The sequence below is a fragment of the Diceros bicornis genome, chromosome 4 (genome assembly GCF_020826845.1).
Source record: "Diceros bicornis minor isolate mBicDic1 chromosome 4, mDicBic1.mat.cur, whole genome shotgun sequence".
Lineage (NCBI taxonomy): Eukaryota > Metazoa > Chordata > Mammalia > Perissodactyla > Rhinocerotidae > Diceros > Diceros bicornis.
The window spans coordinates 72,853,117-72,874,285 of NC_080743.1; the positions used below are offsets into that span (position 1 = coordinate 72,853,117).

Genomic DNA, 21,169 nt, shown 5'->3' on the forward strand with positions numbered 1-21,169 from the left:
CACATTACTTGAATGGACTAGAGTTGACTTTTAGGTCATTGCTGCTTTCTCCTTACTCTCAAAGCAAAAATACTCTCCAAAAAAGGGAAGATGAAAAGAGAGTTTTGATAACAGTACAAAGCCACAGTCATGCTAGTGTTAGAATTTTGATGAGGTAAAGGCTACATATTCCTCTCAATACACCAGGATACCAGCAGTTCTGCTGCTTTGACAACTACAGGCAAACCAAGATGGCATTGTCCAACCAGTATTTCCACTCTTGGTCTAGACTTTTCCCTCTCTCCATGTCCTGCCTTTCCTTCAGAGAGGTAACTGACAGTGAGGTAAGTGACAATATAAAGTTTACAAAGTGAGGGGAGGACTTTAAAGTGCAATTTCACTTGACTATAAGAAACTTACAAAAATGCAGTTTAAAAATACTTCTGAAGCATTTGAATGTGTCCACTAATAGAAGATCTATGACTTCTTCCAAAAAAAAAAATGATAGCATATAATGCGAAATAAGAAAACTTTAAAAAGCACAAAGAAAAGAAAACATAAGATGACACAAGAAACACAAATTACATAAATTAAGGTAAATAAATTAAACTTCCTCATTAAAAAAGAAACTCTCATATTGGGTTAAAATGCAGAATCCAACTCCAGGTTGTTTAAAAGAAACATATATATAACAAAATTACCTGAAAGGGTAAGATTAATGTAATTGTCCATGATATATCAAGCAAATGTGAAAAAAAGCAGAGTTTACTGTATTAAAATCATATAAAAAAGAATTTAAGGCAAAAATTTAACAGTTTCTGTTGATTAAACAGTACAATTCAAACAGATTAATAATAGCTATGAACCTTCATGCTCAAAAATCTCATTTCAATACATAAGGTAAGATAAGTTAGAAATAAAGAAAAACTTAACTAACACCCATTACTAGTGGCTACCTTTCACTACGTCATGGTCTATAATTAATATCCTTAGAGAGTCTGACAAAGTCAAATATAAAATCAATCTGGATGAAAGCATCAACAATCCAGGACACACAGGACTCTCAAGAAAAAAAAAGTTATCAAATAAGAATCATATAAGATGATCTGTCAATCAAAAATTATAAAATACATCTCTAAACATTCCATCAAAAGGGACTGTGTCTAGGTGTTCTAGGCACTGGGGATCCTGCAATGAAAAAACAAAACAAAACATTCAACTGAGGGAGTCTATAAATATATAAATATGTAAATATATAATATGATGTCAGACTAATACATGCTAAGGATATAAACAAAGCAACGTAAGGAAAAACAGAATGGGATGCAATTTTGAATGGGGTGGTTAGGGGAGATGTCTTACATTGAGTTCACTCAAAAAGCAGAGCCTGAGACAAAGGCTTGTGTGTAAGTGGCTTATCTAGGAGGTGATTCCAGGGAACAGGAGTGCTGGAACAGAGAAAGTGGACAAGGAAGAAGAAAGAAGCCAATTAAAGTGTGTATCATTGTTGCCTAGGGCAACAGGGGTTTGATTCCTCCCAGAATTGTATGCACAAAGGACAGGAAGCAAGAGAATTTATCCACTGGCTCCCAACCATCATTGACTGAGAGTTGTCCATGGGAGTGTTACTCCTCAGCACTTCCAAGCTGCAAGTGTGTATGGCCTAGTGAGCTCACACCAGAGTGCTAAGCATTGAAGAAGTCCCTAGACATAAAGTGAATGACTGATGGATGAGCTTGAGATACATACTGTCAGCCTGCGGTTAGATGAAGCCCATACATACCATCTAACACAGCTGTAGCTAGAGATGAAGCAGAGAGGATATGAATTTTATCAGATACCAAAGGAGTATGATAAAAACAGCCTCCTTGGGAGGCTGGCCTGTGGTGTAGTGGTTAACTTTGGCATTCTCTGCTTTGGCGGCCCAGGTTCAGAGGTTTGGATCCTGGGCGTGGACCTACAACCACTCATCAGCCATGCTGTGGCAGTGACCCACATATAAAGTGGAGGAAGATTGACACAGATGTTAGCTCAGGGAGAATATTCATCAGCAAAAGAAAAAAAAAAATGGCCTCCTTGAGTGGATGACCCTTTAAATCCATCCTGTAAACTAAAACTTCAATGAAATCTCAGACAAATCTCAAAACTTTCTGGTCACTCTCAGCCATTAACAAGTGGATTTGTTCATCAGATGTTAAAAACTTCCAGACCAATTGAACATCGCTGCTTTAATCAGGCATCCATTTTAAGCTCTCCAAGTTGAGCGTCTTTCTGAAGTCTCCCACATTAGTCCTAAGGGAGTACAGCTCCCTCACCTCTGTCCTCACCAAAAGATATAAATAGGTAAAAAAAAAAAAAAAGTAATGTGCAGTGTGTAGAGTATGCTAAAACTTGTGAAAGAACAAAGAGAATGTGTAAATAAAGTTATATAAGAATTGTCATTACCCAAGAAACTAGTACCAGAGGTTGTCTCCAGAGAGGAGAACCAGGTGGCTTACTTTTGAAGTTATATCCTTCTATACTTTCTAAATTTTCTACCATGCACATCCATTGCCTAGTCAAAAAAATAATGGGATAAAAAAGGGATTGATAGTATATTGTTAAATAGGAAACAACATAACATTATAACCCCATTTTTATAAATCATATACATATATGTGTCACTTAACAACAGGGATACATTCTAAGAAATGTATCATTAGGCAATTTCATCGTTGTGTGAACACCATAGAGTGTACTTACACAAAGCTAGATGGTATAGCCTGCTATGCACGTAGGCTATGTGGTACTAATCTTATGGGACCATCATTACATATGTAGTCCGTTGTTGATCAGAAAAACCATTCTCATGCAGCGCATAACTGTATATGTGAGTTTTAAACAAAAATTTTATCTTGATTTTATACTTTATGTTTTTCTGTATTGTTTTATTTTTTCAATGAGCTTATGGTTTATAGATAGAAAAGTCATTTCCATTTATAAAATATGTAAATAAGCAAATTTTGAAGTTGAGGGAAGCTGTTCAGCGTCCTGGTTCATCTTTGACATTGAGTGAAACTTGCACATCAGTTTTCTGCTGTGCAGTGTGCATTTTGACTGACAAGCACATAGTATAAAAAGAAGGCTAGCCACAATTAAATACATGGCCTAAGTTTTTACTCAAGCATTGTGCAGCTCTACTTAATTTGATTAGCAAGTCCTTGTGTCATGCCGCTTTCACTGAAGACAATTCATAGTGTTCCCAAACACTTATAAGATGAAACATTTCTGTTTCAGGAACATGATTATCAAAGATTTAGAAGGTTATTTTCCTAGGTTTCTCAGTTACTCAATAGTACCTGAAACCTCTGCTTGCTTACCAAACATAATCTATACTTATGCAAAGATACCAGGCATAGGGAAATCAAAATGAAAGCCTAAAAAGCATAGCCATCAGGATCCAGATATCAGAATTAGAAGTCTAAGTGTAGCTCGATTCAATGCCAATGACATTTCATATTGCATCATACCCTCTAAAGCAAGGATAAGCAGGGCTTATCCAAATAATGGGAAGCTTTATGTGATTACAACATAAAATTAAAAAATAACCTGTGGTGTGAGTTGTGTGTGGTCAGAGGTTTTAAGCCTGGTTACCTCAGATAAATTCTCCTCTGAAAACACCTCTACTTCACAAATCCACTGGGAGCTAAGATGTGGTTGTCCGTATTCAACAGGCTTCCAATTATTTCTAGAGCACAGATAAAGGAATATTTTTACAGTTCTCAGCAGCTTTTTCTGAGGTTCAGGTCATAGCAAACACTAACTTCAGAATCAACGAATAATGTTAGATTCATTAAATGAATGCTATGCATACAGGTAAGTTTACTGCTCTAAGCTCTGAAAGGACATTAAAAATAGACAATGTCTAAGATCACAGCCATTGGCTTCTTCTGATCTAATAGGGTGGCAAAAAACACACTCAAAAACTTTAATCTGAACATAAAATAAGTAGACATATTTAGGAGAAACCACACAAAAATGCAAATATCTTTAACTGCAAGTGTTTATTTGTTAAAGAAGAATTTAGTGGAAGAAAGTATATCTTAGGTTTTAGCCACAGGAATTCAGATATTGAATGAGAAAGAGGGCCTGATCACAAGCAATATGTATAGTTATTATACTTTAATTTAATGAACATTTATTATGCACTTGATTTGCTCACTGAATGCTGTGATGAAGATTAGATAAAGGTGATCCTTCATAGGAGGCATGGCCTTTGCAGTCCTGAAATAGCATTTTTAAGGGCAAAAATCTGCTCTAATCTGTAGTCATTTAGGAAACGCTGTCCTGTAACAGCCACATGAGATCCTTTGGTAAGATGGCACTTCAAATCTGGCTCAAATTTTTACCTATAATTAACAAAATCATAAGAAATCCCTTCCTAAAGCAGAGCATTGCACAATCATTTCCAAGTTCTGGTCCCTCCTAACACAGCCCTGAGCAATTCTTGTTGTCTTCCAAGGAATGTAGGTGTGGGCAGGGCAGGAAGAGAACATAATCAGGAAAGGCTAGTTAGCACCATTACATCCGTCAGTCTTGAAGAGACTTGTTTTTTGTTGTTGCTGTCGTCGTTTTTAAAGAATAATATTTTAGCATTATAAATTAATTATACTGTTTTCCTATCTTCTAATTCACTATTTTCTTGATTAGTACATTATTTCTTTTTAAACTTAAGGTTTTGTGTTTACCAACATATTATTATTAACTCTAGTTTAAACTTCATTTTACCTTTGCTTCTGTATTGTCTATTTTAAAATTTTTCCTGTTTTAATAAGTTTATTTCTACAGCTTTTGGTCTCTTATTTTAAGTTTTCAAGATCAAAGCACATGCGTAAAGAGGGGCCGAGGAGACAAGTCCTCATCCTGTGCTGGGAGTTAGACAGCGGGCACTGTCCTGGGCACCCAGATACCACAGGCAACAAGCCAGAGTGGCCCCATCTTCCACAAACTCACAATCTGGAGGGAGAAAGAGAAACACAGTATAGGAATATTTTCAGTAAAAGATGCCAAACACAAGCATTCCTATGGATGGAAAACTTAAATGTAGACTCTGAGATGGTAAATAAAGTATTGGATATTCTTTTTTTTTTTTTATTTTTTTTATTATTATTTATTTATTTTTCCCCCAAAGCCCCAGTAGATAGTTGTGTGTCATAACTGCACATCCTTCTAGCTGCTGTATGCGGGACGTGGCCTCAGCATGGCCGGAGAAGCAGTGCGTCGGTGCGCGCGCGGGGATCCGAACCTGGGCCGCCAGTAGCGGAGTGCATGCACTTAACTGCTAAGCCACGGGGCCGGCCCTGGATAGTCTAAGAATAAAGCTCCTCCTCACAAAATGGGAGAAAACACAAACAAAATTGTGAGGAAAAGGACATAAAAACAGATACAGAGAAGATCAAAAAATTAGATGACTACTCTTATGCGTTAATATACTTAAAAATCTCAATTAAGGATGGTGATTTTCTGAGAAAATATAAATTTCCAAAATTGTCACAAGAAAGAATAAAAATGTGACTAGACCAATAACCAAAAATTAAATTGGGAAAGATATCGAGGAATTATTCTAAAAAATCTCTGGGCCAGATGGTTTTACTAAGTTCTCTTAAACTGTTAGAGATTCTTGCTACTTCCAACGCTAATAGGAACTAAATATCTATAAAATGTACTTCTCCAATTGCCAAAGCTGCCACCCTCCATTACACTTCCTCACAGCAGAGCACTTTGCTGTACTTTTACCATGGCATAGTATTTGTTTATACATCTGTCTTTGCCACTAAAAGCATACTCCTTGAGGATAAGGACTGTATCTTATTTGTGTTTCTACTTCAATGCCTGCCTCCAATGTCTACCACGTGGTGGGGCTCAAAAAATGACTATTGAACTATACAGAATGAATATGCTTTGATTTCTTGCTCAGCCCTTCAATAACCCACAAGAAGTAGAGACATGTCTAAATTCCATTCCACCTGACTAGACCTCTGACATTCTGCCTGGAGAACAACCCCGGGTGCTGGTGTCTAATCCTTATGTCTCCAAGTTAGATAGATCCCTGGTCCCAACAGATGGTTGTATAACCCAGAGCTATTTTCTCACATACCCATCTGAATTCAAGTCTTGACTGCCTAGAACCATTAGCTGCCATGTCCTACTCATTGGAAAGGACCTCTAGAATATGAGGGGAGACCTGAAGCATCCCCAAGTTTCCCCAACCTTTTATCTAACAAACACTGTAGTTCCTCTTGGAGACAACTCTATGAGTACCTCAGGTTCTCATGTCACAGTATAGATTTGTCCAGGCTTCCTTCTCCTGCCTTCCTTGTCTCTTTGGAGAATTTCTAGGGATTCTTACTGCTAGTAAATACCAAATTGTAAGGGAATATCATAAAACAATGTTTTTGTCTCTTGATGGAAGCTTTCTTAGAGCAAGAAGCAGATTTGTTTGTTCGTTGATGTCTCCCGGCATATAATTGTACTATCCACTATTTAATTGAATTAAATTTAAATTTTACATACTTTATAATAGTAGTTATTCTTCTTGGTCATTAGGACATAGGATTATCCAAATCCTAATCTACAACGAGACTGGACTACTAATCATAGTCACAGTCATAAGCAATCCACAGCTGTAACCCCTTCAGATATTTAGAGTCAAGAGATCCAAAACCATTATGAAAAATAGCTACCTTTGTGATATTTTCAGAAACGAAGGAAAAGCCTAGCCCTTAGCATCATGTCTGGCATATTTGGAAGCTCAAAAAATTTTACTTTCCTTTCTCTATAAGACCTATGTTTGAATACAAATATTTCTGGGAAACGTAATAGAGAAATCAAAGTGATAGATACACATTAGCATAAAGAAGTATCAGATTCTTTCTTGAGCATAGAATTTTATGAGAGAATGAAATATGTAAATCCTGGATTTGGTAGGAGGAATTACTGTCAAAGGAAGAGGACTAAGAAAAGAGAACTTTAAAACCAAACTCTCCAAATGGGTCCTTGCTAAGGTAAGGTAAGTGCACAAGGTAAGGTTTTACAACAGCCAGCAGACACTAGAGCCTGCTCTGAGTGCCTGCCTGCCTCCCAGCTATTGAGTTCCTGAATATTATCTGATGGACATCTTCTCATACCTCAAGGGCTCCCAGGGGTCCTGGCTTTCATGTCACTCAAGGTGGAGGCTACTACATGTTTCTGGACTCCAGCTGGCTGGTGCAGGTGCAATTGACCCGGAGAGTTCAAGAGCTGCCTTCATTAGCGTGCCCTTCTATGTCTTCAAAGAGACCCTCATGACAGGATCCTCCAGGCCATGTTCCTCTTTCTTGATTTTTCTCTTTCTTATTTATGGAGGAAAACCAACATTATTCTGTACACACAAATGTATACAGACACTCCGAGTCATCCAGTTTTATTTATACATATGTGTGTGTGTGTGTGTATATATATATATATACACACACACACACATATGTGTATACATATATATATACACACACATATGTATATATATATATACACTCATAATGTGTGTATAAATGCATACATGATTAAGTATATCTTAATTACCAATACATAAATAAAAGAGGATCTGTAGAGACTATCAAAAGTCTCTGGGTTCTAAAAATTAGTAGGATTGAAGGACTTCTATTTCCACCAATCTAGTAGACTGAGCTAACATGGGAAACCATTCACCCCTGTCAAACAAATATAACAATAACAATATAAAATTAATTCAAATAAATATGGGAAGCTCCTGGAGTCAGAAAAGAAGAGAGAACTTAAAGCCAGAGTAGTAAGCTCTCAATCTTATGTCAAGATGGCCAGAGCAGATATTAGATTGAACAGATCCTACAGGCTGTGGGATGGAATTTTAAAACCAAACAGTCCAATGACCACATGACATGGGGATCTCAAAGTATGACCCCGGCATACAGCCAGGACCTTAAAGAGCTATGCTCTGAGTAAAGCAGTAACTAAATAATCTTTACCTAAGCCCTAAGGAAGCATCAAAGGAGGCTTATCTTTTCCTGGGACTCTGAGTGATAAAAAATAGGCTTCCATGTGAAATAGGAACACCAGGCATATGATACACATGGGTGTGGAGTTCAAATTTACACTACATGCATGTTGCATAAATTCCCAAAGCAAGAAATTGAAAGACCATAAAATTGCTCAAGTACCTGGAAAAAGCAGACGTAAAGCTGCTCTTCTATACTTCAGGTGGCATGAGACTCCCATGGGGAAGACAAAATCACCACTGAAGATGAGATTACAATAAAAAATTGCAAACCACACACATGGAAATGATGCAAGATGAGACAATGTCAATAGACACAAAAAATAGGGTGAATAGCTCCCCATGCATTTGAGATAACAACTATTTCCAATGTAAGAAAATAGGACAATCTTACAAAAAGAACAATACCAAAGTAATATAAAGTAAGTTTTAAATTATTAAAGAGATAAAAGAAGGACTATAAATCATAAGAAAAGGACCATGAAAAAATCAAATGAAAAGAATTTCTAGATATGAAAAATATAGTCATAGAAATTAGACTAGACATAGCTGGAAAGGGAATTAGAGGACTGAAAGATACATCAGAGGAGATTATCCAGAATTATCAAGATTATGCAGAATGCAACATAGACAGATGAAGTGATGGGAAATACTTTTAAAAAGAAGTTAGGACACATAGAATTAGTATAATGAGATCCAACATATGACTAATAGAAGTTACAGAAAGTAAGAATAAAAAAAATGGCAGAAAGGCAATGTTCAAACAGATAATGGCTGAGAATTTTCCAGAATTGAAGACTGACAAGAATTCTCCTTAAAGAGTTCTGAGCAAAGTAAGTTTTTAAATAAATTCCACTTACATATATTATTGTGAAACTGCATAACATCAAAAAGAAACAGAAAATATTTTAAAATACTCAGGGAGTGGGTGGAAAACATTCTTTTCAAAGGAACAACAATTAGATGGACGGATTTCTTATCAGCAACAAAAGAAACCAGAAAAATATCTTCAGAGTGCTAAGAGAAAACAACTCTAAGCCTAAAAATTCTATATCCAACTAGACTAAAATTCAGAAGGGCAAAATAAAGCCTATTTGGTTTTTTGTTTTGTTTTTTTGTTTACAAAGAACTTGTAAAAGGTTCTTTTTTACAAAGAACTTTTACAAGAACTTAGCAGTCACAGAACTTACCACTCACTGATTAATTCTGTAAAACCTGTTAAAGCATGTTCTGCAATGTAAAGGAAACTCAACTAGGAGCAACAGTATAAGAAGCAACAGAATGCACAAAGCATTGATTTAAAAAATGAGTAATTCTAAGGAATCGTCAACTAGTAAAATTAATAATAACAATTATGATTAATTGGGGATGGTTAAAAATAAGATAAGAATGAAATACCAGACAACAGTAACTCAGAATAAGTGAAATGTAAGAAGATGAGTAGTGATTGGAATTAAAGTATTCTGAGGTTCTTATATTATTCATTAACTGTCATGGTTAATCAAGTATACATGTTAAAACTTAAGAGGGATCAGTAAAAGAATAGACATAGAATATATAACTTCCTGATCAGTTGAAAAGTAGTCTAGTGGTTACGATTCAGCGCTCTCACCGCCAAGGCGCAGGTTCCTTTCCCCGTCAGGGAATCACACCATCCTTCTGTTGTTGTCATACTGTGGCGCTGTGTGTTACTGTGATGCTGAAAGCTATGCCACAGGTATTTCAAATACCAACATTGTCACCCATGGTGGACAGGTTTCATTAGAACTTCCAGACTAAGATGGACTAGAAAGAAGGACCTATCCACCCACTTCCAAAAAATTGGCCATGAAAACCCTATGAACAGCAGCGGATCGTTGTCTGATATAGCGCCGGAAGATGAGAGGACGGCGCAAAAAGATCAAGCAGAGTTCTGCTCTGCTGTCCCAAGGGTCACTAGGAGTCAGAACTGACTCCACAGTACTAACAACAAATCAGTTGAAGGAAAGAAGATAGTAAAAAAAAAAAAAAAATTAAAAATGCAATTAGTCTATTGGAAAAGTAAAGGAGGAAGAGAGAGCTAACAAAGGACCAGTTAAATAGGAAACACAATCTACTAGGGCAGCAGTAGATCACAATATGTCAGTAACCCTAATAAATGTGAATGAATCAAACTATAAAAATCTCAAAAATATGCCTAATTAAAAAATAAATTGTGAAAGAATGCTGACAGTGTGAGATCACTTAGGTAAACATTACGTGCACATGACAGTGTGGATTGCTGAGTGGACATACATGTGTAACTACAGCATTATGCGTGCACAGGAAGCACACACACCACTTCCAGGATAGTGGTTAACCTTCAGGGAGGGCAGGAAAGGAGCAGGATGGGGAAGAGCAGCTTTAGCGGTACCTGTGATGTTTTATTCCTTCAAAAAGGATTCTAAAACAAACATAGCAAAATGACAATATATGCTAAATCTGGCTGGTGTGTACACAAATGTCTTATGCCAGTGCTTCCCAATCATTTTCAGTTCATGGCACACATCAAATATAAGGAACACATGAGGCTGCTGGCAGTGTAATGAGACTGACTTGGGAGAGCCAGCAGACCCAGGACACTCCTCACCAGCACTGAGGACTGAGGGGATTCATAACCCAATAGATTGGGTCTATCATAAGCACACTATTCACTGTAGAGCCCATGACTATCAAAGCAGCGTCTGTTCTCACTTGGGGGATCACCACAATTTCCACAGGGTGCTGGCACTGTTTCAGTTCTTCCATGTGTCTCTTAGGAGAAAGGCAGACTCACACATCTAGAACACCGTGGACATGTCTTCCAATCCTACTTTCTTAGTTACATGTGGGAACATGTAGTTATTTAATAAATTAGGTGCAATTTGTGTCCTATGCAGCCACAGCCACAGCCTTCTTCTCAATAGAATAGGCAACTGTAAAATCCCCATAAGAAAATTTCCAAAGATTTCCAATAGAGAATTATGTGCTAGATCTTACCCTGGGTAGGAGGTATGAGTCATCTATTCTTTAAGTTCTGGAAAAGGATGGAAGTTTCAGAATGATGGCCTCATTAAGATGAAGAATTCCTCTGTTCCCAGTCAAAGGTGTGCAGTGTGCAAGTTTTGCAACATCTCTTCCAATGGCCAATTGGATGTTGTGGTCAAGACTGAGGGGAGGCAGGAAGTCCACATCTTCGAGGGGTCATGGTGTGCAGTGGTCACGACACTGACCTTACTTTGCCACTGCAGTTCTTCCTGGGTAGGTCACCCAAAAGACTGTTTCTAGAGATCCTACTGTTCCTTAATCATCATCACTCATTATAATGAATGTCTGGGTAGGAGGGTTGGATAATGGTTATTGCTACTGAAAATGTGCAGTTTTTGATAATCCAGAGTTTTGTGGTTCAAGTGTTTGCTTTTCTGGACACAAAGTGCTGGTTAATTAAATAATCATCTATCAAAAATCAGATTGTATTTTGTCATCTTGGTCAGTATGTCACATAGAATATGTCTCATATCTAATACACAAATCTATACATGTCTGCAATTACCATCGCCTTTTTTTATGTATCTCAGAAAGAATATAAGCCAAGAAATGAAAAATATGTTTACACTGTTATCTTTGCCTGAATGCTTTTAGTCCACATGTCAACAAATCCAAAACCCACCTACTCTTTATCTACAGAAAAGGGCACAAAACTCCTTGGATTCTCAAAGTAAGTGCTTGTTATGAGAGGTTTGGGGATTCGATCGGAGACGTAAAGGAAACTTTCCACTCCAAACAAATGGATTGAAGGTATATTTTATTATATAGAGGATAGTAAAGGCGATAGTCCGCAAACAGATCCGAATAGGTCAAATAATAAGAGGGAAAAACATCAGATCGATCGGAAAGGGAAACACCAGATCGACTGAAGGGAAATGACACAAATCAACCGGAAAGAGAAATATCAGGTTGACCGAAAAGAGAACATATCAAATCAGTTACTTCACAGTAAATCAATTACTCACAACATCCATGCCCCACTGCCGGGAGAGTCCTGTCAATCGACACGGCTGGGCAAGGATCACACATCTGGGCAAGGCGTCCCTTCCACAGGTGGAACTCTCACCAGGTCTCAGCTTTTAGCAGTTTATATAAGCAGTTACAGAGTTTACAGAGCAAGCATCTAGTGTTTCCATGCACAAAACAGTTATCAGTGGCGTACGTGCACTGAGCCCCTTGGCTAACGTCCCAGCCCAGTGGTTGTGTACGTGCATTGTTTTCTTTGGTTATCGTCTTAGCCCGGCACAGATGGCCAGTCCATCCCATGCTACGACGCTCCAAGAGCCTTGAACTGTTACAACTTGCAACTCCCTCCGTGGGAGAAAGGCCAGTTTTCGGGAAAAGGCCAGTTTCCACCACACAGAAAGCAGCTTTGTATTTTTTTTTTGTGTTGGTGGCTATAGGTCAATGGAGCGGCCAAACATGGCTGTACTCATGTCAAGACATATTCAGCCGTGGCCGTCTCCATTAACCATAAGACACCATATGCACAGACAATGAACTTTGTATATAAGCCCATAAGGCACATCCAAGAATCTAAAATCCAATGACTACAATAATTATAAAACTGTTTTGTAATAAAAGACCCAAACCCCAAGGTAGCCAATCAAATAACCCCTCAGAATATGAAATGTTATTAACTTGATCTTGTAAATCATATATAGCATCAAAGATAACATTAGATAAGGTAACATTTAGGCATAACAAACTAGCTTGCAGAAGTCCAGACCAGCCCCCATTACGGAGGGTAACAGAAGGCAGGGTAATAGGGAAATTATAACTAGTTTTGTGTGACTGATCAGATATAGGCTTGTACCGAGAGATTGCTTGATGTTTTTGAGACCAAATTTCTCGGCCATTTATAGTCCAGGTTATAGGTCCCACTGGTGTAGAGCAGTTGGTCTAACAGTAGAGGGTCAAAGGTTGTCCTACAGAGGCATTAGTTGGTGTGTAGGTCTGTAGCAGACATGGAGGTGCAGCACAGCATAGTGAACATAGCAGGAATATCTATTTACGCAAAGAAACAGAATTTTTAGGAACATGATATAATTGTTTATTTTTTGGATATATAACTATGAGTGTTGTAGTGGGCCCTTGGGCCACTACTTCTGTGGCACGGGGAGCCGCATTGGGTGGATGTGTCACCCACACCTTTGTTCCAGGTTTTCATCCATCTGTAGACCCAAATCCTTGCATTTCTCTTTTAGTTAATTTACTTGGAGGCTGTCCTTGTGACACATTTGGAGTCAAAAGGGGAAGCACCAATAATTGTCCCACTCGTTCCCCAGACTCTACAGTTAGTACTGTGTCACTACCATTATATAATATAAATTTTATTTCTCCTTGGTAATCGGGATCAATGACTCCTCCCAGTACATCAATACCTTTTGCTGCCAGTCCAGAGTGTGCTTTTAACAAACCAAAGGTACTTTTGGGAAATTGTACCCCTATCCCAGTAGGGACTATAGACTGCTTCTTAGGGGGCAATTGAATAGAATGAACAGTAGATAAATCCAATCCAGCCGCTTCGGCCGTGGCACGAAAAGGCGGTTTAGCAGACTGAGTCAGGGGCCAATAGGTTAAGGTCATAAGCTCATGGGTGGCGGCTGCCACTTCTGTAATCTTTGCTGGTAACAACCTTGACAGAGGAGTCTCATTAGGGCCTAGTGGCTTGTTATTTAACATATTTAGAGCAGTATTTAGATGGTTGTGTCACCCCTTTAATGAGCCATGACCAAGTTTTTTCAATTGTTGTTTAAGCAATCCATTCATTCGTTCTATGAGGCCTGCAGCTTGGGGGTAATAAGGTATATGATAAATCCATTCTATATAATTTTTCTTGGTATAGGTTTGAATTAACTTACCTGTAAAGTGGGAACCATTGTCACTTTGAATTTGTCTTGGTGTTTTATAATATAACTTAATTGTATCTAATAATTTTATGGCACTCTGTTGGGTGGCCACTTTAGTTGGCATAGTCAATAAATAACCAGAATATGTATCAACAGCAGTGTAGACATAAGTATATCCACAAGAATTTGGCAATGGTCCAATAAAATCTATTTGCCAGGTATGGGCAGGAAATAATCCCTTTTGGATATGACCTTGGTAGGGATGTGGAACTCCCCGTTTATTTAATTGTTGGCATAACTGACATTGTTGTATTGCAGTGGCAATATCATCATGGGTGACAAGGATTCTCCTTTGTTGTGTCCACCTGTATGACGCTTGTTTTCCCAAGTGTCCACTCTTTTTGTGGACCCATTGTGCTAAGCCTGGGTTGTGCGTTGCACGAATTTGCACCAGCTGATCAGCATGAGAATTATGCTTTTGTTTTGTAGAAATTAAAGAACTGTGAGCATCAACATGAAATATAGTAACAATTGTGTTTTGATACCATAATCATATGTCTTTTTATAATTTTTTTTCTATACTTTTTTATCATTAATTTTTTAATTATTTTTTTTTATTGTGGCATCCACGTTGTCAAACCTTGTGCCACTGCCTATGAATTAGTATATATATGACATTGTTGCCCCTGTTCTTGTTGAAGTGCCTGATACACCGCATAAAGTTTAGCATATTGGCTACTCATGTTATCTCCGGTGGTGACAATTGTTTGTTGGGTGGATGGGTTATAGGCAACTGCTTTCCATTTCCGTGAGCCCGATATTATTTTGGCAGAACCATCCGTAAACCAGGTATATTTTTGTTGTTTTTCATTTAATTGGTCATATGAGACACCCCATTTAACAGGAGATTCTGTTATATCAGTAATCAAATCAGGGACGGCCGCTTGAATAGCCGGAGTCACTTTGTGTAGCTCTTTGTAATCTACAGTCATTTTCCACGTCCCATCACCTTTTTTAACAGGCCAGATAGGATTATTCCAGGCTGTAGTTATTTTGCGAAGGACTTTTACAGCCAAATAATCTTTTATGGTCTCAGATATTTTTTGTTATCCTCCAGGGATGCGATATTGTCTTTGATTGACCACTTGCGTGGCAGGTGGAATTTTTACTTCATGATGTAAACATCCCATAATTACAGCATTAATATGAAAAGACAAAGCTCTAATAGCAAATTGGTATTGTCCATCAGCCAAATTTAATGTCAATCCTTTCAGAATATCAATCCCAATTATATATTTTGGTATTGGCACAATCATAACTAGATATGTGTCCCGGGGTAGTTGCCCAATTTGCATAGAAAGATTAGTGGTAACTGCCTGGATTTTTTTTCCTCCCAATCCAGTTATCAGAATTGATGTATCTTGAAACTTTGTTGGATTCCCATAGATAAGGGTGGCCTTGTATCTATAAGTGCCTGTACACTAGTTGTAGATCCATTCTTCCAAAATATTTTAATTGGTACATGTGGTCTAATACCTTTTTTTATAGTGGCATTAATCGATACAGAGGTTTGGCCTTCCCCTCAATCACATAAGTCAGCAAAAAGAGGATCCGAGGGAGGAGGCGGTGCACTAGGTGCAGCAGGCACTGGGTTGGAAGCATTTTTTATACTGTCCCCTCTGTTTACTTGTTTTACATTCAGCCCTTTTTCTTTATATAGTTTTCATAATTTTTTAGTGTGAACTCCACGAATTTGGTCTTTGGGTACTCCTGCCCGGAGTAGGGCCAAAAATATATCACCTCAAGTCATTTTATCCTTTTTAAAGAATGTTTTTCTTTTTTCTCTTCCTGGAGAGTTTTTAGTTGTCTGCCAGTCTCCCAAGTCTGCTAGCTGCATAAACTTATCTGCAAGTGTTGCTATAGGGTTTTTAGTTTTATTTATGAGAAGGGTTGTAATTATTTGTTTGTATGCCGGAGGTGCAGTTTTTATCAACTTGTTTTGCACCTGGACATTTAAAGTCATTTTATTTAAAGCTTCACCACACCCCAGAAACATAGCCCGTTTTATGTTTTTTTTTTTTTTTATCTTTTGGACACAATCTTTTAAAGTATACCACGGTCTATTAGTGTCTGGCCACATATCCTCCGTGGGGTATTTATCTTGAGCTCCCTTTACTGCAAGAGCCAATAAAGTTGTACCATCAGTGTCTTGTCCACGATTATTTGGGGGGTGAGCATTCATGCTCCAATCTCTGAAAGCTCCCCGTATTACTGGATCATTGGACAAAATTACAAATTTAAAAGCATCTCCTGCATCCAGATTAATTCTTGTAGCTCCCATATTATATAGGCGAACAAGCCAGGTTATAATGGCTTCTCCAGGCTTTTGTGTAGCCCGGGCTAAAATATCAGAAATTTTTTGTTGGTTAAAATCCTCAATCACATCTTTTCTTACAGAATGATTACCATACATTTCCATCCGCCGACGGTGAAGAGGACGTGCCTCTGTGCGTTTGGGCGGTTTTTCCTCTTCCTCATAATCAGTTTTAGAATCATCATCCCAGAGATCACCATCCCATGTGTCCGGGTCCCACTTAGGACCGGCCGATGCTATAGCCATATGAACTTTTCGTTTATTTACCTTTCCTCTCCTCTTTCTATATTTATATTTGGCAACTCTTACAGCAGCCTTTTTTGCTATAGCTTGGTAGTTACGTGCCTGATCTCCCAGTGTATGATATTGACATTGAATCATAGCCAAGCGAAACTGCAAATCTGAATTTTCTTTTTTCAAGAGTGTCTTTTTTTTCTGTATCTTATCCCTATCTTCTATAGCCCGACGATAAGCAGTCAGCAAACACCAACCTCGCCGTGTCAAAAAAGAAACATCATCTTTCTTTTTCCTTTTCACCGTCTGCAAAGCTTTGGTCACATCCAACGGTTTAAATCGTCGCAGACGAGCATCCCAAGCTTCACATAACCCTGACCTACGAGCCCACTCCCCAGCCAGAGTGTAAAAGGGAGGGTCCTCCCATCCTGGAATTTCTTCCACCTTGGCTTCAGTTACCTTTCGTTTGAATAGGAAAGGCATCTCCTTAATCGAATCCTGCTCACAGCGCCAATTATGTTATGAGAGGTTCGGGGATTCGATCGGAGACGTAAAAGAAACTTTCCACTCCAAACAAATGGACTGAAGGTATATTTTATTATATAGAGGATAGTAAAGACGATAGTCCGCAAACAGATCCGAATAGGTCAAATAATAAGAGGGAAAAAACACCAGCTCGACTGGAAAGGGAAAACATCCACATCGACTGAGATAGCAGCAGATCCGAATAGGTCATATAATAAGAGGGAAAAACATCAGATCGATCGGAAAGGGAAACACCAGATCGACTGAAGGGAAATGACACAAATCAACCGGAAAGAGAAACATCAGGTTGACCGAAAAGAGAACACATCAAATCAGTTACTTCACAGTAAATCAATTACTCACAACATCCACGCCCCACTGCTGGGAGAGTCCTGTCAATCGACACGGCTGGGCAAGGATCACACGTCCTGGGCAAGGCGTCCCTTCCACAGGTGGAACTCTCACCAGGCCTCGGTTTTCAGCAGTTTATATAAGCAGTTACAGAGTTTACAGAGCAAGCATCTAGTGTTTCCATGCACAAAACAGTTATCAGTGGCGTACGTGCACTGAGCCCCTTGGCTAACGTCCCCCCAGTGGTTGTGTACGTGCATTGTTTTCTTTGGTTATCGTCTTAGCCCGGCACAGATGGCCAGTCCATCCCATGCTACGACGCTCCAAGAGCCTTGAACTGTTACAACTTGCAACTCCCTCCGTGGGAGAAAGGCCAGTTTTCGGGAAAAGGCCAGTTTCCACCACACAGAAAGCAGCTTTGTATTTTTTTGTGTGTTGGTGGATATAGGTCAATGGAGCGGCCAAACATGGCTGTACTCATGTCAAGACAGTGCTCTTCTGTAACTAGAAACCAGAGTAAGAAAAAGAACACTACCTAAAGTGTAGAAGCCCTTTGATGCCCCCTTCAGTTAGTTACTAACTCACCACTCTAACCCTGCAAAGAATTCCACCATCCTCACTTTTAACTTTTAACAGCACAGATTGGTTTTATGTTATTTAAATTTATACAAATGGAATCATACGTTATGCATTCTTTCTTTCATTTCTTTTTTTTTTTTTTGCTAAATGTTATATTTGTGAGATTCATCCATGTTGTATGTAGTTGAGGTTCATTCATTTTCATTTCCATTAAGTATTCCACCATTGTATCAATATACCACAATCTACTTACCTATTCTGCTGTTAATGGACATTTGGAGTATTTTCAATTTTTTGACTGTGAACATTTTTGCACATGTCTTTTGCTTAATATACGTATTTTTGTTGGGCAAATACCTAACGATGGAACTGCTGGGTCATAAGAGGTATGCGTGTGCTTGTTCTACAGTTTGCCAATGTGGTTGTACCAAATCGCGTCTGCCTCTGCAGAACACGGAAGTTCTTTACAGTACTTGCTATTGTTTAGCTATTTATTTTATTTATTTTGAGAAATTCTCTTGGGTCTGAGGTGGTATCACATTGTTCTTTTAATCTGCGCTTCCCTCATGATTAGTGAGGTTGAACTTTTCACATGTTTGTTGACCATTTGGATAACCTTTCACTGTGAACTGCTTGTTCAAGACTCTTATCCATTTTTCTAAGGAATGGTCTACCTAGTTCTATTTATTTGTAGGCATTTTTAACATACTCTGGATAAAAGTCCTTTGTGAGATATGTATTGCAAAACTCTTTTTCATGCTCTGTGGCTTGCCTTTTTACTTTCATAAGGTTTTCATAAGGTGTCTGATAAACACAAATTCCTAATTTTAATGTAGTACAATTTATCAAGTGTTTTCATTTTGATAAGGGTTTTTCTGTATCCTGTTTATGAAATCAGGCCCAGCAGCCTTGTGGCCAGCTCCGAGGCAGGCCGAGGCCGCTCTCCAGGTTGCATGGGGACTTAGGTGCAAAGCTCACCTCGTGCAGCCCCAGGCACCAGCACAGGCCTGTCTGGGGCAGGATGTCAGTGTGTCCCCCAAGATTGGCCTTGTTTGGGCAGGGATTTGTCCTAAGAAGAATGCTCAGCCCCTTGGGTTTCTGGTACACTTAGCTTTGGGATCCAGCCTGCTTCTACTACTACTGTTCCTGCAGAATTGTTTTCTGGAATTCAGTTGTTCTGACCCAAGTAGTCGACATACATTTTCTGAGGGTCTACTGTGTGTCAGGTGCTGAGGGTACAGCGGGGAACAGACAAACATCTGTTCTGATCCAGTTGACTGTCCAGGGCAGGAGCCAGGCACTAAACACTAATCCTATAGATAAAATGCTCAAGTAACGACTATATTGTAAAAAGAGCGAGAGTAACATGTTAGAGATGGAGCGGGATGGTCTTGAAGGAAGCGCCATTTGAATCAGTTCCCAATACCAAAGCACATTTTATTTTTCAGAGATTATTCTTATAATGCAGTTTCGTAGTACAGGGATTCCCTTCCCTAATATTTGTTTGTATTCTAAAACTTTCCATTATTTTATGACTTTAGAAGCTTATCAAAACAGTGTAGTAAGTGGAAACTATCCCATTGACTTCTGTGAGGCCCAGCTTTTAATTATGCGTGGAGACACAGCACAACAGGAAGTGAAGCAGAAATGAGAAACAGTATCTCAGCCTAAGTTCCAGATCAATCAACCCAGGCCAGTTAGCACCTGCAAAGCCTGAAAAAACTAAAGCAGTAGAGAATTATCTTATACAGATGGCAAGATATGGACCACTAAATGGGAAGGTATCAGAACAAAGTTGAGTAGAAATCTGTGAAAAAGTAAGCCAACAGACAGAAAAGAAAACAATAGATTCAACAGAAGAAAACTAATGGACTCTGATGACGATGATGATTATTGAATTAAAAATATTTAGACTGCGCTCGCTTTGGCAGCAGATATACTAAAATTGGAACGATACAGAGAAGATTAGCATGGCCCCTGCGCAAGGATGACACGCAAATTCGTGAAGCGTTCCATATTTTTAACTAGAAGGATGGGCAACTATGACATACAACTGTCTACTGGGGATTTGGGGGAAAAAAAGGAGGAGGATTGGCAATAGATGTTAGCTCAGAGCCGGTCTTCCTCAGCAAAAAGAGGAGGATTAGCATGGATGCTAGCTCAGGGCTGATCTTCCTCACACACAAAAAATATGTATATTTAGACTGGAACTTAATGGAACTATTCTAGAACAGATAATACTTGGCAGAAGTTAAGACCTGGTTAAATGTTTACTTTGTGTATTGTCTATATGCCTTTAAAGAAAATAAATTTGTTGTGCAAGAAAAAAAAAATCTATGCCTATCCCAAGGTCACAAATACATTTACCCATGTTTGGTTTTAGGAGGTTTATGATTTTACTTTCACAGTTAGATCTGTGATCCACTAGAAATTGTTATGTTGTGAAGTAAAGAACTAAGATTCATTTTTACCGTGTAGATATCCAACTGACGTGGCAACTTTTATTGAAAAGACCTCCCTTTCCCCCATTGCTCCGTAGTGTAACTTTGTCATAAATCAATTGACTATGTATATTTGGGGTTTGTTGCTTGACTCCCAGTTGTTAACCTTTGATCTATTTGGCTATCTTACACCAATACCACAATGTCTCATTCCCTATAGCTTTATAATAAATCTTGACTTCTGGCAGGGTAGGTTCTCCAATTTTGTTCCTCTTCTCCTCTTATTCCTCCTCCATGTCCTGCTTCATCTTCCTAGAAGTTGTTTTTACAATTTGGATCCTTCATATTCCGTTTGAATTTTAGAATCAGCTTGTCAACTTCCATCAAAGTCCTACTGACATTTTTATGAGGATGAATCATATCTATAGGTCAGTTTGGGACATCTACACAACGTTGTGCCTTCCAATTCATAAATATGGCATTTCCCTACATTTATTTAGATCTTTTATTTATCTCTTTAGCTTTCAGTGAAGAGCTCTTACGCATCTTGCATTGGATTTATTCCTAGGCACTTGGAATTTTAAATTACATCTTTATAAAAATGTCTTTTTCATTAACTTTGTTGACAGTGTATAGAGTACAATTGGTTTTTCTTATTGACCTTGTATTTGGTGAGTTGCTAATGCTAATAAATTTTCTACATATTTCTTTGGATTTTCTGAGTTCTTAATTATGTCAC

The 21,169-nt window shown here is 38.4% G+C and overlaps 1 long non-coding RNA gene and 1 other non-coding gene across 2 annotated transcripts in view; one reads left to right on the forward strand and one right to left on the reverse strand.

Moving 5' to 3' along the window:
• The window catches only part of LOC131404733 (uncharacterized), an 84,671-nt gene that overhangs the window by 15,982 nt on the left and 47,520 nt on the right, over positions 1-21,169 (reverse strand). The gene's annotated exons all lie outside the window — the stretch shown is intronic.
• On the forward strand, positions 19,909-20,011 carry LOC131405051 (U6 spliceosomal RNA). Its single transcript, XR_009219913.1, has one exon. It is a non-coding gene; the product is annotated as a U6 spliceosomal RNA (small nuclear RNA).